Source organism: Ochotona princeps, chromosome 3, assembly GCF_030435755.1.
Source record: "Ochotona princeps isolate mOchPri1 chromosome 3, mOchPri1.hap1, whole genome shotgun sequence".
NCBI classification, from domain to species: Eukaryota; Metazoa; Chordata; class Mammalia; order Lagomorpha; family Ochotonidae; genus Ochotona; species Ochotona princeps.
The window spans coordinates 96,592,268-96,618,974 of record NC_080834.1 but is presented as its reverse complement, the minus strand read 5'-3'; the positions used below and the strand labels follow the sequence as shown (position 1 = coordinate 96,618,974).

General features: G+C 38.6%; 1 non-coding gene and 1 pseudogene across 1 annotated transcript; both read right to left on the bottom strand.

Moving 5' to 3' along the window:
• LOC101534434 (histone H3.3A-like) overlaps nt 1-26,707 on the bottom strand; it is an 84,105-nt pseudogene that overhangs the window by 16,158 nt on the left and 41,240 nt on the right.
• LOC118758958 (U6 spliceosomal RNA) lies at nt 14,228-14,331 on the bottom strand. The gene has a single exon (XR_004995901.2). It is a non-coding gene; the product is annotated as a U6 spliceosomal RNA (small nuclear RNA).

Genomic DNA, 26,707 nt, shown 5'->3' with positions numbered 1-26,707 from the left:
GAGTGAATACAAATAGAAAAGTCCCCCGGTGCAAAAGCATGGGACGCATCAATGGATATAAGCCATTGGTAGGGAAACAGAATTTTCCAGGAATGGATTCCAGATGATTCTGTGAGATACAACATAGAAAAAATCAATGAGAGGTGAAACTTGGCTGCTACAGTATATGCCTTAATTGGGATGGCTGCATCCATAGTGCCTAGGTATAACTGAGTCTAATTTGTACTACTGGGCCCAAGTAGCTGAGCTCTTTCTTTTCACATGGGAGACTCAACTTGAGTTTCTACCACCTGGTTTTGTCCTGGCTGGGTCCTAGCTATTGTCAGTCGTTCGGAGAATGAGGCAGCAAATACAGTCTCTGTCTCTCCCTCTCTCTGTGAAGCACAGGGATCCAAGAAGAAGAAAGTGAAGGGGAGGAAAGAGAAACAAAGATGGAAGAAAGAGAGAAACAAAGTGAAAGAAGTATGATAAGCCATGTATAGAGTTGTGTCTCACAATTGTAATTTTCATTAGCAGAAAGTCATTTATTGTCATATTTGGAGAAACTGTATAAATCAAAACAAGTGGCAGGGTCACTCTTCAGTGAAATGTTGGAATATGTTTTTGTAGTAATATGCTAATGATTACACCATCACTGAACATGATGAAATTTAAGAATATGCAAGATAAAGAATCAAATGGCCTTAATACATGTGTTTAACACACATTTTCCAGTCACGAGAAACAAAATGGAGGTGAGTATTCAGCTCAGCCTGAAAGATCATGCTCGAGACGGTGCTGTGGTATAGTAATCCAAGCCTCCATCTGCAGAGCCTGCATCTTTTATGGTTTCTGGTTCATGTCCTGGCTGCTCCACTTCTGATCCAATACCCTACAAATGACCTGGGAAAGCAGAGGAGGGTCGTCCCATCCTGGGGTCCCTGCACCTAGGTGGAAGATTCAAAAGAATCTCCTGGCTTCAAATAGGACCATCTCCAGCAGTTGAGGCCATTTGAGGTGTGAACCACATGGCGTAGCAGTGTGCCTGGGTTTTTCTCTCACCTCTGCTTCAGACTGCAGTGTCTTCCTCACGTGCCAGCTGGAAGGCAGCAGCTGATGTTTTGACTGATTGCATTTCTGCCACTGCCTGGAAGACGCCGATGGCAGTCCTGGCTCCTTGTCTTGCACTGGTCTGCCCCTGGCTGTTGCAGGCCTTTGGGTAAATGAATCAACAGATGAAAGGCCTCACTCTTTCTTTCTCCTTACCGCCTTTCAAATCAGTAAAAACAAGTCAAAGATTTTAATAAATATATACAGAATATGCTAATTTTCTCTGTGTTTTGTACTTAATTCCATCCTAAATATGATCGTTCCATGCTATTGCTAATTAATACCTGAGGATGCAATTTATACTTTGGAAAACCTGCTAGGAAAAATGTAAGCAATCTCATATACCAAGTGCGGTCACTGGCAATTGCAGCAATTATTTTTTGTATGATTTCTTGTAGATTATGATTTGATCATTTAGGGTGAAAATTAGCTTTATCTCTGCCTTTCACCATTTTTAGTTGGAATATACTTCTGCAATAAGAGCGATTAAGCAAAATCTTAGGGTAGTTAACTAACATGTATTTCTCATAAATACCAGAGAAATGAGTAAAGCTCAAATAAGTGATACTGAGTTCTAGCTAAACTATTTGAAATAAGGAATGAAGGTTGTGAGAAAATACTGGTTGAAGGAGACTATTAAGATCAAATAACTTATTTTTAAATTTGTTCATTTTAATCTTACTTGGAAGGCAGGCATGTGCAGACACGCGTGTAGCAGAGAGAAAAAGAGAAAGTAAGCATGAGAGTTAGAGAGTGAAACAGGAAGATGTAAAGAGGAGGAGACCGTCCACCTGCTGGTTGACTCCCAGGATGTCCGGATAAGGCCCGAGTCAGTAACTCCCTCCGAGGCTCCTAGTTGGATGACAGGAACTGAAATAATTAAGCAATCAGTTACGGCCTCCCAGGGTACACACACTCCAGTACTGAGTGTGGACATGGCAAGCGAGTCTTTAGTTTCTGTATCAGACATTTGGCCCTGGAGTAAGCTAATTAATGCAGATCTAAACTTATACCTTTTGCACTGATAAAAGTCCTGGTGATTCAGAATCTTCGGCTCCTCCTGCCAACATGGGAGAGATCCCTACAGATTGCAACTTGCTCATATACATACATTCCTTTTCATCACTTTTTCCCTTCTGAATTCATCTTATGCCCACAGACTCTTAAAATAATTCACTCAAAGTGATATTTATGACAAAAAGAAAGGTATAACCCCAGTGCAATAACCTAGTGGCTAAAGTCCTCATCTTGCCTGAATTGGTGGCCCACATGGGCACTGGCTTGTGTCCTGGCTGCCCAACTTACCACCCAGCTCTCTGCTTGTGGCCTAGGAAAGCAGCAGAGAATTTCTGAAAGCCTTGGGACCCTATCTCTGTTTGGGAGACCTAGAAGAAGTTTCTGGCTCCTGGTTTCAGATCAGCTTGGCCCCAACTGTTGCAGCCATTTGGAGAGTGAACAAGCAGATGGAAGCTCTTTCTCTCTCTCTCTTCTTTCTGTAAATCTGCTTTTCCAATAAAAATAACTCTTTTTTACAAAAAGAAAGAAAAATATATTTTGATATGATAAATTCTAATCTTCTACCTTCATGTTGTAGGGTGGCATATCCACTTTAAGATATGAAAACCTTGACAAGTTTGGAATACCTTTAAGTCAATCTTAAGGTGGTGGTTAAGAACACGCTACATGGGTAGACTTCACTGTTGTCTCCTGTTTTCAGTGCTGTTATTAGCCAAACTGAAGATGTTGTCAGTTGCATTTATATATAAAGAAAACAAATGTGGCTAATTAATCAAAATGCCCATGATTGTTGAATTATCCTGATTTCAGGGATGCTAAAGTATGAAAAATTACATCTTATTGTTGGTGAATTATGGTATTATTGCTCATTTCTTCACAAACATCTTATAAAACCTTTTTGCAGTTTTGTGAGAATTAGCTTTGCCTAAAATGGATATTGCAATCCATATAATTGCTTAATTGGTTTATTCAGTAATATTAAAATGAGTGAATGAGTTACGGCACTGATGGTTCCCTGCAGGACACAGAATACACATCCTTCCCTTAAGACATCTGCAAGGAATATGGGAAAGATGGGAATGCTATTGTCAGACAGCCAAGGGTTGTGAGGACACAAGTATAGATTTTTCATTAAAAATGCATTCATGGGCCCAGCATTGTGGCACAGCAGGTTTAGGCACCTCCGACATCCCACGTAGGAGTACTGAATGCTAACAGTACTGCACTTTCGACCCAGGCCCTTGCTAATGTGTCTGGAAAAGCAGTAGAAGATGACATTAGTACTTGGAATCCTGCCACCAATGTGGGAAATTTAGATAGAGTTCAGGACTCCTGGCTTAAGTCTGGTCTGGATGTGACCATTGTGATCATTTTAGGGATGAACCAGCAAAGGGAAGTTCTTATTTTTCCCGCTTTGAGTTAATTATCTCATTTTTTCAAATTCTTCAACTAATTTTGACAGATAATGAAGATATGCCTGTCTGTACTTCAGTACTGGTAAGATGATGCCTGGAGTAACATTTCCTGCTCTTTCGTCCACAATTCCGAGGGAGGCAGTGATTTAGAACTCTTTGGTTGATAACCCTGTTTCATAACTCCCACCACATGCTTAAATTGCTACTTAAGTAATTTTCCATTTAGGTAGTGTTAATCAATCTCTAGTGTGTATATGAGGGTCATCAATTTAGGTTCATTCATTTTGTACCCTGATGAACTCTCTAATGAGTTCCAATAGTCTCTTAATTGAGTCTTTTGGTTCTCCTATGTATAAAATCATGTCATCTGTGAACAGGGATAATTTCAGTTCCTCTTTTCTGATTTGAATTCCTTTAGTTTATTTTTCTTGCCTAATAGCTTTAGCAAAGACTTTGAAAACTATGTTGAAAAGCAATGGTAAAAGTGGGTATCTTTTTTTTTTTTATCGAAAAAGCTTCCATTCTTTCCCCATTCAGCATGATGCTAGAAATGAGTTTTTCATAGATTTCTTTGATTGCCTTATAGAATGTTCCTTCTCTGCCTATTTTGCTAAGGATTTTTAGCATGCAGTGGGTTTTGGTTTTATCATGTGGCTTTTCTGCATCTACAGGAGTGATCAGATGATTTTTAATTCTTCAATTTGTCAATGTGGTATATCACATTTACTCACGTGCACATGTTAAACCAACCCTACATGCCAGTGATGAAGCCAACCTCGTCCAGGTAAATGATCTGTCTGATATAATGTTAGATTCTATTGGATAGTACATTGCTGTTACTCTTTGGATCTGTTTTCAACAGGGCTATCCGTCTATAGTATTCTTTCCCTGTTGAGTCTCTAGCTGGCTCTGATATTAAGGTATTAACGGTGATGTTGGCTTCATAGAAAGGGTTTAGAAGGATTGCCTCCCTTTTTATTACTTTCAATAGCTTGTGGAGGATTGAAGTAAGTTCCTGATACATTTGTAGAATTCAGCAGTGGAATCATCCAGTGCTGGTTTGTTTTGTTGTTGTTGTTGTTGTTGGGATGGACTTAATCACTGATTCCATTTCCATCTGGTTATAGTTCTATTTAGATTTTGAATTACTTCATTATTCAATTTTTGTAAATTGTGTGTGTTCAAATATCTATCCATAACTTCTACATCTTTCTATTTGTTGGTGTATGGTTCATTTTATTAGTTCCTGATTATTCTGTTTCTCTGACGTGTTTGTTGTTATGTTTCCTTTTTAATCTCTGATTTTATTGATTTGCATCATTTCCTGCCTTTTTAAAATAGTTGGACTAGTGGGTATTCTATTTTGTTGATTCTCTCAAAGAACCAGCTCTTGATCTCATGCATTGTTCTTTTGGTCTCATTTAGTTCATTTCCTCTTTTTATTATTATTTCATTTTATGACACTTTCATAGACTGTGGGATTCCCCCAACCCCTCCCCATGCTCTCCTCCCATGTTGGATCCCTCTACCTTGTTGCAGTAGTACAGTCATATCCAGTCATTCTTTCATTGCAAGCATGTACCATGCATAGAGTCCAGCCTCTTATTGTATAGATAAATTAAACAGTTTCCATGAGAGACCATCCCTGGTCTAAAAGCAGAGCTGGCAGAATATCAGTCCCTCCAATGAAAAGTCACAACATAACATCAACAACAATTTACAACATTATGGAGTTAATTGACATGGTATGGTATTGAGTGACCAATATGTTAGAAAATGCAAGCTCTTAACCACATCCTGTGACTATTTCATTGACATTTCAATTTTAGTTTATACTCAACTGGCTGCTATACACCTTAAAATGCTTATAGGGTGCTATTCAGCTGTCTCGTGTCTATTTTCATTTTTGTATTTAGCAGTTTATAGTGTTGAAGCATGATTTTAACTGAACTTGGTGAATTTTAGGAGAGTCCAAACTGACTTATAACTCTAACAAGTCATATGTCAACCGTTGAGGCACCGAACAGTTTTAGGAGGGATGTGCAGAGAAATCTTCAATACCTTAGTGAGGAGTAACTAATCTTTGTGTCCTACCTAGCCAGGTATATGGGAGTCCAAGTTGACTGTTTCCTGTCTGTTCTAAGCTTTCCTTATTGGTCTCTGTCTATCTACTTTTTAGCAGGGCGGGGCAGGGGGAGGTTCCGGAGCAGCCCTGATGGTCATTGCAAGAGATGGTGGGGAGTCAAAGTTGGAACAAAGTAAGGATCTGAGAAAGCTCCTCTCCTGAGTCCCGAAGGAAATTTCCTCTTAGTTCATTTCCTCTTACTTTGATGATTTCTTTTTTCTTCTAATCTTGGGATTATTTTGCTGTTGCTATTCTAGCTCTTTCAGAAGTATGGTTATCCTTTTGTCCCAGTGCCTTTTTAGGTTATTTACATGGGTTTTAATTGAAATGAACTTTCCTCTTAACAGCAGGGATGCAGCAGAGAGTGCTGCAGTGAATGAATATCACAATGATAGTTGGAGCTCCACCAGCACTCAGGTGGAAAGGGAGATCACCAGGAACTCAGGAGGTGAACCTAGATTTGATTGATCTGACCATCAGCAGAAACAGAGTGGCAGAGCCCTAAAAGACAGGTGTAAGAACAGGTGAATTTCATGGCCTGAACCCCACCAGTGCTAGATTGGGTGCCGTTTTGAGTTTGATGGCAAAGGCTCTGGGGAGGACAACAGTGAGCTGTACATGTGTTAAGCAAAGGAGATATCAGTCTTGGCTCAACTCACTATACTAGTCCCACCAGGAAAACAGTATCAACTTGACATCCCAGGGATTCCAGTCAAAGTATGTCCAGGTTGCCCCCAGACGTAGCTGCCAGCAGGTTCTGGTAAAGGGGGATAAGAAAAAGAAAATCCATGCAAAAGTCACTGCTGACAGTGCTGTGACCTAGTTTAAGGTCAGAGATCATACATATTTAACCTGAGTACTCCTGGAACTGGGAGTGGGAGAAAAGCTGGGCAGACAATGAGACAACCACAATATGGGGTTACAGGGAGCAGAGAGTGCTGCCCTGGGAGCTATGGCCGCAGATATCTTGACAGAAGCATAACATAGGATCCAGGTACTGAAACTCACTGGATGGAGTGGCACAAATGATAGCAACTAGAGAAATGGGCACTGAACAGGATCGGTAAGAACCTGTTCACCTCTGGAAGACATTACCTGAAAGTTGGCACTGAGGAGAAGAATCTGCCACTCGGAATGGCAATGACCAAAAAAAATCAATGCCAAACAAAAGGCACATGCATGAAGAATGAGGTTAGTGATGCCTCCTAAGCAAAGGAGCAAAAGACTATTTCAGCCTCTGAGTTAGGAAGACATTGAGCAACTGACAGATAAAGAATTTTTTTTAGGATTATTTATTTTTATTGGAAAGTCAGATTTACAGAGAGGAGGAGAGATAGAGAAGAAGATATTCCATCTGCTGATTCACTCCCCAAATGACCACTATGGCCAGACTTGAACTGATCTGAAGCCAGGAGCCAAGTGTTCTTCTAGATCTCCCAAGGCTTTAGGCTGTCCTTAACTGCTTCCCCAGGCTACAAGCAGGGAGTTGAATATGGAGCAGGGCCACTGGGTCATGAACCGGCACCCATATGGGATATTGTGGGTACAAGGTGAGGACTTTAGCCGTTAGGGTACTGGATCAGACCCCAGATAATGAATTTTTAAAAATCATTATAAAGCCCCTCCTAAACAAGTAAAGGCATGCAAGGCATTCAAATAATTTAAGAAATATGTTACATAGAAAAGAGCAACATTGAAGCAAAATCAAACCAAAATATTAGAAATAAGAATACAATACAGTGAATTAAAAAGTCAATGGAAAGCTCAACAATAGAATGTTTGAGGTGGAAGAACGAATCTCAGAACTGGAAGACACCTCCTGCAAAAATACTGGAAGTGTAGCTGAGTAAAGTCAGGAAATATATTCAAGATTTAAGGGACAACAATAAAAATTCAAACATAAGAGCTGTGGAAATTCCTGAAGGTATGTAAAGACAAGATGTATTTAAAAATGCATTCAATGGGCCTAGCGTGATAGCGTAGTGGTTGAAGTCCTCGCCTTGCACATGCCAGGATCCCATATGGGCTTACAGTTCTAATCCTGGTGGCCCCGCTTTCCATCCAGCTCCCTGCTTGTGGCCTGGAAAAGCAGTTGAGGATGGCTCAAAGCCTTGGGACCCTGCACCCGTGTGGGAGACCCAGAAGACCTCCTGGCTCCTGGCTTCGGATTGGCTCAGTTTTAGCCGTTGTGGCTGCTTGGGGATTGAATCATCGGACGGAATGTCTTCTGCTCTGTCTCTCCTCCTCTCTGTATATCTGCCTTTCCAATAAAAAAATAAATCTTTGAAAAAAAATACATTCAATGAAACAATAATTGAGAACTTCCCTAACACTGAGAAACAATTGGGTAGCAAACTACAGGAAGAATACAGAACCCAAAACAGAGTTGACCAAAGTGATCTTTACCATAATACGTTATAATCAAGCTCTCTGATTGAACAGAAAAAAAATGCCTGAATATGCACTTGAGACAAACCAATTAACTTAGAGGAATCTCAATTAGACTTAGAGCTGTCCTGTCAGGGGAAACCCTTCAGGCCAGAAGAGAATGGAGTGACAAATTCCAAATTCTCAAAGAAAAAAAAAAGTCAGCTCAGAGTAACATACCCAACAAAGATTGCTTTTGTATTTGAAAATGAAATAAAACGCTTAAAAAAAAAAAAACTTTTGAAAGATGTCATCACTGCCAGATCTGCCCTGCAAATGCTGCTTATCCATTTGCTACACATCAAAGGAGTAGCTCCATTTCCTCCTTGGAATCTCGTTTCTATTTCTGTAAGTTTTTTTTCTTTTTATAACACAGCTATTTAAAATGTTTATTTTACTATTATTTTATTAGTTTTTATTTTATAATACAATTCTGGGGGGAGGGTACGGGGAGGGGTTGGGGGATCCCCAGAGCCTATGAAACTGTGTCACATAATGCAATGTAATTAATAAAAATATATATATTAAAAAATACAATTCCATAGGGTATCTTGGAAATGGATACCCAAAAAAAGAATGAGAAAGAATCCCAGAATGAAAACACCCCCCCACACACACACAAATAGCATTTACCAACTCCAAAAGCAAACATGGAGAACATCTCAATATAACGACAAAAAAACCTAAATCAAACAATGTGAACCCCATTAATAAAATGGCAGGAGCAAGTCACTGCCTGCATAATAACCCTGGACATAAATGGCTTAAATTCATCAATCGAATGATGAAGATTAGTGGACTATTCAAAACATAGGAGCCATCTATCTGTTACCAACAAGAGATACATTTCACCATAAAAGATACAGGGAAACTAAAAGTGACGTGATGGAAAAGGATATTTCAGCCTAAGGGAAAGGAAAAGCTGGTGTAACCATTTTGTTATCAGAGAATATAGACTTCATTTCATAAATGTCAAGAGATGAAGAAGGTTACCACATAACAATCAAAAGATCCATTCACCAAGAAAAAAATTATCATAATCAATGTATATGTGCCAAATGCCAAGGCACCTAGCTACATGAAACAAATATTAATGGATTTAAAGGGAGAAATAGAGTCAAATAATGCAAGAATATTTGAGGACGTTAACATCCCACTTACCTTCACAGACAGATAAATGCAACTGAAACTCAGGACACAACAGAGCTCATGCAGACAATAGAATGAATGGAATTAATTGATGCCTACAGAAGCTTTCATGCTACATATGCAGAACACAATTTTTCCATCAGTGCATGAATTTTCCAGGAGAGATTACATTATAAGCCATAAACAAATCATCAGCAAATTAAAAGAATCAAAATCATACGATGCATCTTCTCTGATCATCATGGAGTAAAACTAGGGACCAACCACTCAAAATGCCACAAAAGATATGCAAATACTTGGAGATTGAACAATGTGTTGCTAAATGAAAAATGGATTATACAAGGAATCAAAAAGAAAATTTAAAAAAAAGCTTCTTTCAATGTGTTTAAACCAAAATTTCCTTTTCTAGAATACATTTCCAGGGGCTTTCTAATCAGTTTCTGTCCACATCTTATGAACATCTTTAGCACTGATATACTTTTTACCATCATTACGGAATTAGTAAGCTATGAGTATCATTCTCTTTTAAATTACTTCAAACTTATACAATTTCATTTAATTATTTGTTTTTGCAAATCAAGGAGCAAAAAAAGTGTTTAAGACCTTGCAAACCTAAAAATCCCTCTTTACTGTCTTCCTATTTATTTATAACTCAGCCAGTAGCAAAGGACTTGCAATTCAGGACTGAGAAATTTGGCTAACAATTTTGAGGAAAATACTCCACTCTTCTCCAAATTAACTCTGCTGTTGATACAGTTGAGATCATCCTGATTCTTGGTCTTTATTATTAAGCCTTTATCTTTTTTTTTTAATTTACCTTTCTTCATATTGTCTTCTGTTTTCTATGTGACATACCTATAATTAGGATGTTGGGAGGAATGAAAATGAAGGAATAAGGTAAGGACATCTTTACACAGACAATCATTAGCCACGGTGAAGCAGAAAGGTCATATTCCAGAAAATAGGTGAGGACAGTCCGATGGAAGAGGGACACCTGGAGACTGATGGACACAGAAAAGCAGCGAAGCCAGTGGTATAGTGCTGCAGTGACCAAATACCTCAGCATTAGTAGCTAGTGGTGAACTGTGCTCGACTGGTGGCCTGAGCTTCACCAGCAGCCAAGTGGGAAGGGTAGTTCACCCAGGAGCTCAGGAGATGAACCCAGACAAAGAAATGCCAGTCCCGCTGATTTGCGTGATCCAACCAGGAGCCAGACACAGCAGCAGATCCCAAACAGGTGGTGCAATAACAGTATGAATCTCACAGCCTAGACCTCCATAAGAGCCACATCAGACTCCATTTGTGTAGCAAGGCAAAGGCTGTGGATCAGGACTATATATGCACTGAGCTTGGGGTGAGATCATTTCTGATTCAGTGCATTACACTGACATTGCAAACTATAGATTACGCCGAAAATAGGTCCGGGTAGTCCATAGACCTAACAGCCAGCAGATCCAGAGTTCAACCAGTGGCAAATCAGGCACCATTTTGTACAGTGTGATAAAGACTGTGAGTCTAGAGGGAAAACAGTGAGTTGTGCATGTACTGAACTGGGAGCAAACTCACATCCAGCTTAATTCATTGCACAAGTATCACTGGTAAGATAATACTAATACTGACTTTGGCAACCTACAAGTGAAAATATGTCTTGGTGGCCCTCAGACATAATGGGCAGCAGTATCTTCTTCAGTAAAGAAAGTCGAAAGAATTCGCTTCTTCCAGACCTATCCTGCAAATGATACATAAAGATGTTCTCTTCACAGAGAAAAGGAATAGCACCCACCAAAATCAAAGGCAAATGTGAAGAACCTCTCAGTAAAATAACAACAGAAGACTAAATCAAGCAATGAACAACCAATGCTAAAATGACAAGACCAAATTACCACCTATTTATGTTAACCCTGAATATACGTAGCTTAAATCCATCAATCAAATGTTATACATTGGCAAATTGTATCAAATTCGTTGCTGGTAGGAGTCACATCTCATCAACAAATATCAGAAAATCTCACGGATTTCAATGTTCTAGCATTTATTTTCATTTCTTCAAAACTTTTTTTCTCATTAAATTCTTCAGTGACTCATAGGTCATACAGTAACATCATTTTCTTCAAGAAGTTTCTGGATTTTCTTTTATCATTTCTTCAGCGACATGTTTGTCATTCAGTAGCAGGTTACTTAAGTTCATGGTGTTGTAAATTTCTATTTTTCTCCCTGTTGTTGATTTTGTTTTGTGGCTTTTCATTTAAGGGGATGTATAGTAACTGAGTAATGGAGACTATTATATCCAGATGTGAAGATACAGTGCAGTATGCATCTCTACTTCCAGATTTAAATGGACTCCCAATAATACTGTTAAATTTATCTTGACAATAAGATGCTGGACTCTGACATTTTCCATGCCTGCAATGATGGAATTACAACTGTTTGTGAAGAACTATACTGTAGTAATATAGGGGAAATCAGTGGGGTGAGAGGGTATTTAAAGAAGGGGAAGGGAAATCCCAGAGCCTATAGAACTGTATCATAAAATAGTAATAAAAATTTAAAAAAGATATAATCAGAATGCTGGACCTTTTCAATTAATTTTCTTTTGTGTCACTTTCTTTAAATAGTTTTACTCTTTGACGTGCTTTGAAGAATTGCTCCAATACAATGCACTAACTCTTAGTTTTGATATTGATTCTTACGTTCAAAGCATTTCTCATTGATGTCATTCTGAATATTTTTTTTAATAGTCTTTTTCACAAAAATTCAAAAGGATATGGTTATCCATATCTTTGGATAATGATGAATTTTGTTCCTTTCCATTTTATTCTCTTCAACTCATTTCCTTGATGATGCATAATCTGCCAGATAGAAATAAGTCTTCAAATATTTTAACTCAGTGGAGCATCTTATATGACTGAGGCAGGTAGGCATTTCTTCTGAGATCCTTACTCACAAATAAGAGACCCCACCCCCAATGGCAGAATTGCTTTGTTAATTCAAATATTGTATAGAATATGTAAGCTCTACTTTTGTGACTGTTAAGGTAAATTTCCTAGTACTGCTGATTCCTAGGGAGTGCTTTTAAAATCTTATTGTTCAAGTGTACTTCAGATGATGGTAGGACTCAGTGATTAAGCGCTTCTGCATGCGACTTGAGTCTCACAAGGAGACCTGCTCTACTCCAAGTATGGTCCAATGGTTCTCAAAATGTGATCCACAGATGAAAGCTATAAGAATCAACTTTAAATTGGGTTTTCCCATTTAGACATCATTACATTTTTGATAAGATAATTCCTCAGTATGGGAGACTGTCCTGTTATGAAAATATATGATGCTTACTTAAATTGAAATGGAGTTTCAGCTAAATAACAGGTCATGATATTTCTTCCTCTTCTTCTTCTTCTTTTCTTCCTCTTCTTCTTCTTCTTCTTATTATTATTATTATTATTATTATTATTTTAGTGTTAATATTTTCCATATAATACTTGGGATATATTTATGTAAAGAAAATAATCTCTGTAGTCATTTATCTAAAATTTCACATTTGGCTGAGTGTTCTGTATTCTTATCTGGTAGCAGGCAAGCATTGGGCATGTTTAAACAGCATTCCTTGTCTCTCAGCCACTAGATTGTAGTACCAACCCCACAGGAAAACTAAAAATGTCTTCAGGTTCTATCAGAGGTCCCCTAGGAATCAGTTTACATTGGCTGAGAAGCACTGCCTTAGAACTGGTTATGAAGTCTAACTCTTTGGGTTCCATCCCAGACCTGCTGAATGAAAAACTCAGTAGCAGGAATTCAGCTGTTTTGCAGCATCTTTTGCTGCAAATGAATGTTGAGCACAACATTGATCTTATCTATTTCTTAGAGAAATACATGCCGGAATAATGTGGAATAAGGTTTCTTAGCATTCTTCTTTGCTATTCCTCTTCTCCTTACCATGGATTATAACTATCAGAATAATCTTTGTTTATTATATATCTTCTTTGTATATTAAAGAACAACCTAAGGATCCATGCTAACACTCTTAAATTAGGGTTTTCAATAGTGTGGGGAAGTTGAGAGTGAAATGAAAACAGAGATTCAGGATTTGGAATTTTTGTCCAGTAAGCACTGAAATTACATTTTAAATAAACCCCCAATAACTTGGTAAAAGATTCTTAAACACCAGTGATTAATACTGATTCATCAGGCTTTCTTTATTCATATCACTAACATCCAAAATTCCAGTTTTGTGTTTTCAAAACAAACATTTGATGACAGTTTGGCTTCTGGGTTAGATCTACCTACAGCAGTGTTTCTCAGCTCTGGTAGCATATTTGAATTACCTGGGGAGCTTTTAAAGCATACCAGTGCCAAGTCTCCACCCCAAACAGCTAAATCAGAATTTTTCTTTTTTCTTTTTTTTTTCTGAGTCCCAGATAATTCTAGTATGTAAGCAGGCTTGGATACCACTGTTTAGGGGAAGTGTGATGATTTCAACAATGCTAACATTTCCATTAGCTTAAAGCTTAATATGTTTCTCATTATAAATTATGGATTTTAGTGGTTTGCCTTGATATTATCAGCCCTTTTAAATCAGTTCTAAATCATGGAGCACTAACCAAACTGAAGTTCTGAAGATCACAACTAAATTCAAGACCCTAAAATGCAGTGGTTTTTTTCCTCTACTGCCTGCCACCCACCACATATTTCCACGGTTCTCCCCATTGTATCTTATACCTCATTCAAACCCCTACTATATGAGGTGAATTTTCTATCAAAATAATCCAAATAAACAAAAACCTCCCTCTTCAAAAACAGAGGCATTCTGTTTTCAAACAATAGGGCCTTTTGGCCAAACTTCTAGTTCATAGGAAATATTAAGGATAGAAAATAAGCTAAAATCAATAAATAAGGATTTAGAAGCAAATTTTATAGTATAACTTACCTGTCTCTTTAACAAATAGTTATTATGAAGGCACAACAATAAATAGAATGAAGTAATGTTATGACATTAGAAGGGAGAATGCCTTAAATTAAAGAGTGTTTAGGAGGATTAGTAATCCTTGCGCAGGGACCATACTAATAATCTCTGTATTGTTCCAATTTTAGTATATGTGCTGCCTAAGCAAGCACTTAATAATCAAAGAAAACATACCCTAATCTGATTTCAGTTATACAAACCAGCCACATAGGAATCATTGAAGCAAATGAAAAGAATATGGCCATGGTTGGGGCTTAATTTATATTAAAGAGTCAGTTTTAATTTTGTTAGATGCAGTGAAAGGATTATTTTTTTCACAGAAAAAAATCTCTTGTTTTGGATTGTGTAACAAGAACAATATGTCACATTATCTGTAATTTACTTCAAACTGTTAGGGTCAAACACAGATTGTGTAAATGTAAAAGTATTAATGGTTGTTCAATCTACATTAAGATGTTTTAAACTATTTTCTTTGTTTATTCGCTTACATTAATTTTTTTCATGGTAAATTTTGAATAGCAAAAAAAAAATAAAGAGAATACATGAAACCAAATTAAATAGTTGAGAGACCTTTGGGATGGGCATAAAAGTGTTGATCAGACTAGCCTTCTGTCTTGGCCTCAGTTGATCCCCATGCCAAACGGGAGGTTAGACCAAAGCCAATCCTGTTAGAATCCTGTTGTGATGTCCACATACCCTTTTTATTAGGGTATTAGTTGGCATTTCTAAAAGCAAAATAAACACTGTCTACCAAAATGGATTAAGATATAACTTCAGTAAGATTGGAGTACATTCACAGCTCCACTAACAACACCTGCTGGCATGGATATGGAGAGAAAGGCATCCTCCTGGTAGAAGCATAGGCTAGTACAGCACTATGGAGGTCAGTCTGAAGAGTGCTAAGAAAGCTGAAAATGGATCTAACGTATGACCTAGCTATCCCACTTCTGGGAATATATTCAAGGAAAATGAAATCTGCATATGAGAAAGAGGTCTGTAAGCCTATATTTACAGCAGCACAATACACAATAGCAAAGATGTGGAAACAACCTAGATGCTCATCCACAAAAAGGAGAATCCACACTGCTGTTTATAGGATTATTGTGGTTTCATGGCGAGAAAGAGCATTTAGCTTACTTTTTTAAAGATTTATTTTTTATTTTTTATTGTAAAGTCAGATGTACAGAGAAAAGGAGAGACAGAGGAAGATCTGCTGTCCCTTGATTCACTCCCCAAGCAGCTGCAACTGCTGGAGCTGAGCTGATCTGAAGCCAGGAGCCAGGAGCCTCTTCTGGGTCTCCCACATGGGTGCAGGGTCCCAAGATTTTGAGCCGTTCTCGACTGCTTTCCCAGGCCACAAGCAGAGAGCTAGATGGGAAGCAGGGCTGCTGGGATTAGAACTGGCGCCCATTGGGATCCTGATGCTTGCAAGACGAAGAGTTTAGCTGCTAGGCCACTGTGCCGGGTCCCATTTGGTTTATTTTTACGGAGAGAAAGAAGGCCTTTCAGTTGAGTTAGGCATAGAATAGGAAGGTAGGAGAGCAATCAACAATGACTTCCAGGGTATTAGTCTGAAAACTAAGGTTAATAATGATGATCTTTACTAAAATCAAGACATCTATGGGAAAAATGATTGGATGAAGAAATGAAAGCTGAATAATAATACTATTTGAGTTATACTAAGTTTAATTTATTTGATAGTCATGGGAGTTCAAATTTTGATTTTCGAAAAAGTGGACTTAAGGTTGGTATTATGATGTAGTTAATCAAACCACTGCTTGTGATGCGACCATGTCGTATCAGAGTGCCGCTTTCATTCCCGTCTGTTCTTCCAGTCCAGCTTCTGGTTAATGTGCTTTGAAAAGCAGTTGAAGATGCTCAAGGTGCAGGTGCCCCTGCAGCCCATGTGGGGAGACTGAAATGGAATTCCTGACTTCTGGGTTCAACCTATTCCATATCTGCCACTGAGGTAAATTTTGGAGTGAACTAGTGGATGGAGGAACTCTCTCTCTGTCTCTCCATCCATCTCTGCCATTCTAGTTTTCAAATAAATAAATGTTTCAATTTTTATTTTGAAGATTCATTTCACTTGTTTGAAAGGCAGAGTTAGTGAGAGCAAGAGTGAGGAAGAGATGAAGATCTTCCACCTCTTGGTTCTCCTTTTAATGGCTGCAACTACAGGGCCTGGCCAGGCAGAGCCAGGAAGCACGAGGTTTTTGTTTTGTTTTGCTTTTATTTGTTTGTTTTGTTGTTGTTATTATTTTTTAAGAACTCTCACTTGCGTGCACAAGGCCAAGCACTGGTGCCATCTTCCACTACTTTGCCAGGCACAGAATCAGGGAACTGGAGCAGCTGGAACCTGAACTGGTGCCCATACGGAGTATCAGCTCACCAGTGGTGGCATTAGCCTCTGTGCCACAGTGCTAGTCTCAACACATCATATTGAAAAAAGAATAGCAAGTAGACAAGAGAAAAAAAGACAGCATTCTGATAAGGATAGTTTTTTTTTTTTCCCCAAAATACATTATCTAATTGGTAAAACAAGGCCCATGTGGTCAACAATTCATAAGTTTACATTAAAAATTGCAAACAGATGACCCTAACATGTGTTTTAGATGAATATCACAATGTCTTAAAAATTAGATTACTGTGCACATAAAAATATTTTTGAGTTCTCTTAAAAAATAGGAAGGCTTGGGTCTGGTGTGGTGGCCTAGCAGCTCTAGTCCTTGCCTTGCAAGTGTCTGGGATTCCATATGGGCACCAGTTCTAATCCCAGCGGCCCCATTTCTCATCCAGCTCCCTGCTTGTGGCCTGGGGAAGTAGTGGAGAATGGCCCAAAGCCTTGGAACCCTGCACCCACATGGAGGAAGTTCCTGGCTCTTGGCTTCGGATAGGTGCAGCACTGGCTTTTGTGGTCACTTGGGGAGTGAATCATAGGACTGACATCTTCCTCTCTGTCTCTCTTCCTCTCTGTAAATCTGAATTTGCAATAAAAATAAATAAATCTTAATTAAACAGAATAGGAAGGCTTGGTAATATGGGGCTGACATTACCCTTCTTTGGAGTTCTGTATTGTCTCAAAGACTTCGCTATTCCCTCCTGTTGCTCTGTCCTGTTGTTTGTTTGTTTTTTTCAGATGATTGCCATTTATATAGAGCAAGTATTTTACACTTAAAATTCATCACAAGACACAGGATGTTATTGTATATAGCACCACTTTCCCATAAGGTACGTAATATTGTCTCCATTTTTCAGGTGAAGAAATTGAGGCACAGACTAATTAAATTGCATGACCAAATTACACAGCTAGCAAGTATGACAAGTTATTTCTTTTCTCAGTTTCTTGGAATAAAGAATATTTTATATTGGAATAAATTCTATTCTATAAGGATTTGTCAAAAATGCTACAGATACAGAGCAACTATTATTAAATCTGACAAGGAAACATGTTCCTATATGATTTATGTACATTGCTACAATAACATGGAGACTCTCCTCATGTGATTTATAGAAGTTTGGATATCGCAAGCTAAGTCATCAACTTATATTATATGGCACAAAATCAAGCTGTTTCAGAGTATATGTTAAAATATAAAATATGTGTCCAACTGCCATAGATCGTTCAACCTTATTTCTTAAGTATGTTTACTTAATACAACCTTCAGTGCCGATGCCCAACATGGAACCACATAATTAGGCATTGTGTCTCTGTTGAGACTGTAACATATGTTTGTAAAAATTGAATCCCATATCTTCAGCTTTCTCAGCTTCCCTCTTACGCTAATTTATCCAGCTTTGATCGTCAATAAACAGAACACAAAGTTGAAAGGTATACTATTTTTTCTAAATTTGCTAATAATCTTCTGAGGAAACTCTGAAAAACTAATGTGGCTTTTCTGTTTCTAAGTTGAAATGAGTGGGTGACCTTCCAGCACATCCTCTATGTACTGACATCTTAGCATTCTGTGGAACCTAGTTCTAAAGTGAAATAGTGCCCTTTCACTTCTATTAGTAGAGCAGTTGTTGAACCTAGTACTAAAAATAAATGAAATCCACGAGTTTTTAACAGGGGCAGTAGGACAAATACGAACCATGGGTGGCACATTTGCTTGAAGTTGACACGGTTTATGGCTGAATGCAGGCCTTACATACTTAACCAGCTCCTCAGTGCTCCACTTGAATTGCTGAACCAAATGCTGAATTAAGACTCCGGCTGTGCGGAGTGAGCCTTTTCTGATTACATCGGCAGGGTAGGTTAGAATGTTTGATTCAGTTCATAGGTAGTTCTTAGCAGTTCAGTGACACATAGAAGGTCATGGACTTCAAAGAGTGCTGAATGCTGAGATGAAGGGCTGCGCAGAATGGCCCAGTTAATGATCACACTGCATAATTTCATGGTGTGCTGATTCTCCCCAATGCATGGTGGTCAGCCTGACCTACTGGTTTAACAGAGAACTCAGTAGTCTTCACCTCTACCCCCTTTGTTCCCCACTCCACAACCCTCCCTGAATCCTCTGAATGTGTAACTAATTGTTTTCATTTGCATAGATTTCTTTAAAATGCAAAAGAACACAGTGAGAGAATAATTCACACACTGATGTAGCATTTTGTTCTATGATTTTCAAAGTACTTTTTCCATCTATTATTCCATTTGATATCTCACAGATTTGACCATCTAGACCTTAGAGACAAGGAAAGAGGAGGAAGGATCTGGCCCTGAATCACATCCCAACTAAGTAGCTCACTTACCCTGAGCCGGTTTTTCCTTCTCTGTTGTAATCCACCAACTGAACAGCAAAGACAATCAGAAGACATTGCTTCCTTTAGGAATCCTGGAGGAAGAGGTTTGTTTTCTGTTTATATGTGGTAGGATTAATATCATTTATTTGTGGCCACATTTACTCCTTTGTATTGGGCCTAACATAAAAACTGCACTGGTACTGACATAGTTTGCCTGTATATCCAATGTTGTCCAAACACTGTTCTGTACCACAGAGATTTCCCAGGAGCCTTTGCGGAACTGTCAGAGGGAAGAGGGATGAGTGTGTCAGTCAACAGGCTCCATCTAGAACATATCTGCTTTCATGAATAGCAAATGAGGTTCTCTTCAATGTGGTATGTTGTATCTCTAATGAGGTGGTAAGCAAGGTCCATGGCTGGCGTCAGGCAGATCTGCTTGAAAGTTTTAATTCAACAGCTGTAAGTGAATCTAAGCAAATATCCTGTACCTTGGTTTCCTATTCTAAGAAGTCGTCACCATCATCATCATCTTTTTTGTCTGACATTGCCAGAGAACTGTGATGAAGCATGGCAAGCAGTAGCATAGACAACAGAACTCTATTATTTCACAGCTCTGGGCACTGAACATCCAAAATAAAGGGGTTGGCTGGTGGGTTCCTTTTGAGGACTGTTAGTACAAAAAGAGTTTAAACTTCTCTCTCTCTTTCTCCCTTACCCTCCTCCTCTCTCTTTCTCTGGATTTAGATGACCATCTTTTCTTCTTACATGGATTCACATCATCTTGTGTTTATGTGTGTCTTCTCATTGTCTACCTTTTCCCTTTGCAGAAGTCATCTTAGATTTGATCCTCCCCATATCAGACTGACATCTTAGTAACTAAGCACTCCTACAACTGTTCTATGTCTAAATAAGGTTGCATTTTGATGTGTTGGGGTTAAACACTTCAACACAAAATATTTGGGAGTCATAATTTCATGAATAATACATTCTTTATAAAATGAGAAGTAAATGAGATAGTATCCTTACTATGTTGTATAGATTATCTAGAACATAGTAGTCATTCAGTAGGCATGTTTCTTTGGTTTGTATAACTCAACCTGTACTAACTTGCAACGGAAAACTCTTCCTTCAGTTCCTCTTTACTATGACCCTTTCTAATTTTCTTTTTCCTGAAACCTCCTCTTAAGATTTCTCAGAACATTTTATATTGTGTGCCTATTCCCAAGGAGATTTTTGAAACTAGGATGAGGTTATGTTGTCTCAGGCTTCAGCTTTCATGGGAGTGTCCCAGGAAAGAGAACTAAACTACTTCTTTAAAAAAAAAAAAAGATTTATTTATTTTTATTGCAAAGTCACATACGCAGAGAGGAGGAGAGACAGAGAGGGAGATCTTCCGTCTGTTGATTCATTCCCAAGTGAGCACAATGGCCGGTGCTGTGCCGATCAGAAGCCAGGAGCCAGGAACCTCCTCCAGGTCTCTCACGCAGATGCAGGGTCCCAAGGCTTTGGGCCGTCCTTGGCTGCTTTCCCAGGCCACAGGCAAGGAGCTGGAAGGGAAGTGGAACTACCAGGAATAGAACCGGCGCTCATATGGCATCTCAACGCCTTCAAGGTGAGGACTTTAGCCGCTAGGCCATCACGTTGGGTCCTAAACTACTTCTTTAAGATTGTTTCTGTACCTTCCTCTCTATTTTTAGAAAGTTGAGATTGACCATCTCAACCTCAAACACGACTGTGTCTTAGGGAGGTCTTACCAACTGAAGTGTAGTTGTGAATTTATTCAGGATTAGACATAAGGAAAGTTTTTGTTAAAATGTCCCAGAGTGGTAACATCAAAACTTTGCAAGAAAAGTTCGTAAGCATGTTTGAGCATGAGGGGGTGGTTTGAACAGCAGATGCCAGATTCCAAAGAAAAAACATTACTGGTGGAACAAAAGTTCATTGGGGCAAACAAAAGAAAGAAAAATAAAACCGCTTTTTTCTTACTTCAATTCAAGTTTGTCTAAAGTCAACAGAAATGCCTCCAACTGGCCTTGGCTTAGTTATCCCTTGCTTGCGATATGGTTAACTCCCAAAGCAATTTGGCATATCCTCTGGGGGCTGTGAAATATTATTTGTCAAAACCACACCTCAAAAATTCTATCAGCCTTTATAACTAGCATTTCTTCTAACACAGTGGCACAGACATTGTGCTGAAATATAAAAGAATCCAAAGGTTTGGCAGATCCCAAGCCTACCTCTGATTTGCTGACTATGCTTCACACACAACAAATGACTAGACAGAACCCTACCATTATAGGTGGGGAAATTAATTGCATTTTGTCTTACTGAATACAGGGAGTCCAAAAACCAAGTGTCAGAAGTTGATTCTATAGTAGATGTGTTTTCAAGAGTCATATATTGAGAAATACAAATGTTCTGACTATATTCAGGCTTCTACTTGAAAAAAAAAATGCCTAGATTTAGAATTTTTCTGCAGTCCTATCCTTGGGAGTCTAAGAGCTACAAGCCTAAATCTCTGAATAGCTATGTTGGGAACTGAAGCTTTGGAAAAGCAAAAGGAACAGCAGATGAAGGAATTGATTGGGCGGAGCTGAAGCTGGAGGCTGATCTCTTCATGCAGGGGTGTGTGTGTGTGTTTGTATGTGAGTGTATGTGTGGGTGCTTGTGCTTGCATCTGTTGACCTGGGCTTGGCTAGCTCAGCTGTTGTTTTGAATGTCAAACAACAGCTCTTAATTTCCCATTGCAGGATCAACCAGTGTCCCAGTCTGTCAATAGTGGTGGTCTTGTGAAACACACCAGACCTCCCACAAAGGAAAGAAATGAAAACAGCATCTAGCCCCTGAGCAGACTTTGCAGTTAAGTTTCAAAACATTGGGAAGCAGGAAATACTTTGCAGTTTGTTATTATGAAGTCCCTGGAACATGCATTAGCATCTCAGAAACAGTGAAGTTAAATCAACATGAGGCATAATAATATTAATACTGGGGCTCGGTAGTGTGGCCTAGTAGCTAAGGTCCTCGCCTTGATCCCATAAGGTTGCTGGTTCTAGTCCCGGCAGCTCCACTTCCTCTCTGTCTCTCCTCCTCTCAGTATATCTGATTTGTAATAAAAATAAAAATAAATCTTTAAAAAATAATATTAATATTGTACAGAAATTACAATAGTAATGTATATTTTCAAAACACACTTTGTAGATATTTTCTCTATGGCAGTTTCAAGAAAGTCAATTTGGTTGGAGTGTATCAAGTTACTGTTTTGACTCTGGCATTAGCTCTTTTATTTTGTGCAACCATCTTTATGTCTCTGAACTATGTTTTGTCGTTAGTAAAAATGAGGCTCTTGGGGCTTACACAGGGTAACCCCAATGACTGGTAAATCACAGATAAACTTCAGCACTTTAAAATGTGTTAAATTAGAGGACCATAACATTTATTTTACAAAGCTCATAAAAAATCTTACAGAAATAGAAAGTAATAAGCCACTTCTGATGCTATTTTTTTTTAAACTAAGACCCTCCACAGAACATATTAGCAAAACTTCAGTTGAATTTTTAACAAGCAAACCAATCTGGCGTATGTTACTATACTAGTTAGAGGAGGTACAAAAAAAGTGTGTGCTACTGATGTTGTACAGTGTGTTAATCCATCAGCCTGCAAGGCTGGTTCCCCATATTGGAGTACTGGTTCAAGTTCTGGCCGCTGTGTTTCTCATCCAACCCTCTGTTAATAACCCTTGAAGGGAGAAGATGACCCAAAAACTAGGTCTCCTCCCATCCGCATGAGAGCCTGTGGTAGAATCCCAGACTCCTCGCTTCAGCTTTGCCCAACAACCTCTCTACTTACTTTGGGAAAAAAGAAGCTAATGGAATATCACATTCTCTCTAACATTCAAATAAATAAAATATATCTTAACCAAAAGAAGTGCAACAGATCAGCTAGAGAGGCAAGACTTACACAGAGAAAAAGAACTCATTGTGTATACTGTCACTGATACGTAAGTACAATGGTTCTTCTGGTCTGATATTGGGTTCATTATAAAATCCTTCAGCTGTTGCCTCCACCTGTGCCTCTCCCATAGAGACCTCCTAGAGGAGTTTTGGAGAAGTTATGGTCTCTACCTTGGACATTTTCATCATAGAAGAAAGTGTAGATTTTCACCTTGACAATTGTTTACTCAAATCATTCTTCACTGGCCCTGAGAGATTATGCTATTTTTGAAGACAGTGTTGTAGTGAGAATAGGCCAGTGGAGAACTACAGAGACCTAAAAACAGGGCAAAAAGGTAGCTTAAACTCTGCACAGCCTTTTTACAAAGCATAAAGTTCTGCAATTTTGGATCTTGTTTTCACTATCTGTAAACATTAAATGCAACTGCATTTGAAATGTAGATGATAAGAAACTCTGTATTTCCAGTTCTGCCCAGAACTTGGTCCAGGCCATCCTGTGCTACAATAAAATACCTGCAAATAATCCACTTGGTCAATATAAGCCCCCAATAAATGCTGCTTACCATCATTACCATAAGGCAGCACTAGGAGTATGTAATAAAACCTAACAGTTTTCCATACCTTCCCCTCACTTCTATAAAATTTTGAGTGGAAGGTTGGCAGAACGTGACAGTTCTCAAAACTTGATGTCCAGATGAAAACTTGTTCCAAATGAACAATCCTGTGACCTTTCTCCAGAGATTTTGAATCTGAAGCCTTGGAGAAATGTCTAGGCACCAGATGGACTGATGTCCTAAGCAGATACATCTAATTCAAGAATTCTGGATACACTTTAGAAACTACTGCAAGAAAATCTGAACACTCAAAGTCAAGTCAAAAATGTTCATTGTAGAATCTCAGACTCTGTTATTCACTTTTGAGTGTGTTGTTTCTCTTTCCAGCGTCTATTTTCTCAACTATAAAATGAGAATAGCAAAATCTCAGTGTGCTGTGAATTTTAAGGGACAAAGAGTATAAAAAGATTTAGTGCTGATGATTGCCACAGAGCAGTAGGCTATTACCTAACATGACTCATGTCTAAACTGGAAACTTCTTTTTCTAGGAAATATTTATTTATTCCTTTATTTTTTTATTAATTACATTGCATTATGTGACACATTTTTATATGCACTGGAATGCCCCCCGCCCCTCCCCAAACCCTCCCTCCACGGTGGATTGCTCCACCTTTTTGCATTACCATAATTCAAATTCAGTTGAGATTCTTTCACTGGAGGTATTTACCAAGCATAAAGTCCAGCATCTTATTGTCCTGGTAGGTTCAATGGTTTCTTGGTGAGACCATCTCTGGTCTGAAGGTAGAGCCGGCAGAGTATCATCCCAATCAATTAAAAGCCCCAACACAATATTTACAACATTATGGTATTAATTGACATGGTATTGATTAACCAATATGTCAATAGGAAAATGCAGGTTCTCAACCACAACCTGTGACTTCTTTATAGACATCTCAATTTTGGTTTATATTTAACCGTGTTCTATACACCTTAAAATGGCTATAGATTGCTATTCAGCTGTCTCATGCCTGTTTTAATTTTAGTCTTTAGCAGTTTATAGCATTGAAGCATGTTTTCGCTGAACCTGGCTGTTTTTCAGGTGGTCTGAACTGGCTTATAGCTCTAACAAAACATGTGTCGACAGTTTAGGTGCAGAACATCTTTTTTTGAGGGGTGTGCAGAGAAATCTTCAATACCCCAGTGAGGAGTAACTAATCTTTGTGTCCCACCTAGTGAGGTATGAGTAAATCCACGCTGGCCATTTCTGTCTTATTCTAGGCTTTCCGTGTTGTTGTCTGTCTATCTATTCTAGGTTTTTTTGGTTTGTTTGTATGTTTGTTTGTTTTGAGGGGTTTCCGGAGCGATCCTGATGGTCATTGCGATGGAGGGTGGGGATCCAGAGCCGGAACTAGGCCAGGACCAGAGAAAGCTCCCCTCCCTAGTCGCAAAGGAAGTTTACTGTTCTTCTGTTTCTGCGGACCACTCAGGGCTCCTGGTTGTTGTTCCGATGACGCTGGTTCCTGCACGGCAGTGTTTGGACTTCTTCCATCCCCAGTGGAAGCTCCAGATGGGGGTGGGTGACCTCAGAGTTCTCAGCCTCCGAAGGCACTCCAATTCCCCATGGTCTCCTTGGCAGTTGGGATGTAGTCCTTGTTGCTGGTATTGATAGTCCGTGGTGAGGATCTGGGAGTCTTCAGGGTTGGGATTCGAGCCTCCTCCTGTCTGCCTGCTCCACTCTGGAGTACACCCCTGCTCCATGCACATGACCTCCTGTTAAGAGGCTGTCAGGATCGCTCCCGATTCCCCCCTTATGCCTTTGTAGCTTTACTATTGTCTAGTGCTGACTTGAGTCTGTTGTCTATGAGTTACCAGATTTGATCTTGATAGGCTATATTACACGTTTTTCTCACACTTTTTAGGAATATGAAAGATTTCTCTGCATTCCCTCCCCATTATGGAGTAACATAGGTTATTAAGAGTGTTTTAGGTTTTACAGTTTTTTGATGTAGATCATAAGCAGTCTGACATTAATTGTTGATTTATAGGTTACATCGCATTATCTTATTGCATTGGATACAGGCCGTCAGAGATTGCACTAATATTACAATATACAGGTACTCTCTTTAGATTGACATCTTTTCATCTCAAATTAAGGCAAACATGTGGTTTTTAACCTTTTGGGATTGGTTCATTTCTCTTAGCATAATGGATTCCAGTTGGGCCCATTTGGCCACAAAAAAACTGCATTTCGTTTTTTTTAATGGCTGAGTAGTATTCCATGGAGTAGATGAACCATAGCTTTCTTATCCTAAACTGGAAACTTTTAAAAGCTTTGATATTTATAAGGTTTTGACTTTGTTATTGATGAAAAAATTAAGGATGGTACTTTTTCATGATAATAATAAAGCACCATAGTATGTAATGAGCTTATTGTTATTTTTTTTCAACCCCACATAATCACATAGAGGAATAGCGACTTAATTTGAACATGGGAATGTAATGTGTATTTGTCTTAAAGGAGTCTTTAGTTTCGTGTTGAGTGTCAGTTCATTTATTTCAAACAGCCATCTAGGAGTGTTGGAAAATGTTGACAATGACTGGCATGAGCTAGTGAGTTTAATTCTGTGTGGCAGTTCTGGTGTCCAAATGACAGTATCAATTCTCACTTCTCTATAGGTGTGTAGGATTTGAATGAGGGCATGCAACTAAAAGTAATCTAAAAATTGTGCAAAATTCTACAGATAATAGGATGGTTATGAGGAAGCTCTGCTCTAAAAGCCAGAAAGGATAACATACAAAGCAAGTAATAGATCATTTTGTAAAGAAAGTTCAGTGTTATAGACTGGTCATAAGTATAGTCACATGGCACCCTATGTTGGGTAACTGGAAGGCTGGATGTCCACATGGATAAGGAAGACGTGTTTGAGAACCAGATAGGAGGGCCAGATGAAATAATTTCTTAAGATTGACTCTAATGCAGGTATTGGAAGATTCCAAGACATTTGAATTAGAACTCAGGAATTGCATTGTGATGTAAGGAGAGGTCCAAGAAAATAGAGGGTTATAATTTTTTTGAAAGGTTGCAATTAAACTAGTTTTCTTCAAAAAGTAAATTTAATCTAAAATATATACTTTTGAAAGTCTGTATATTTTAGGTAACTTGTCAATCAAGTAAGAAAAGAAGCCAAAATTGCGGGCCGTATTGTTGGTTTACTGGATATCCTAGCTTTAGTCATGGCTGTAGGATTTTGGATTTCCTGGTATTATTATTATACCTGATT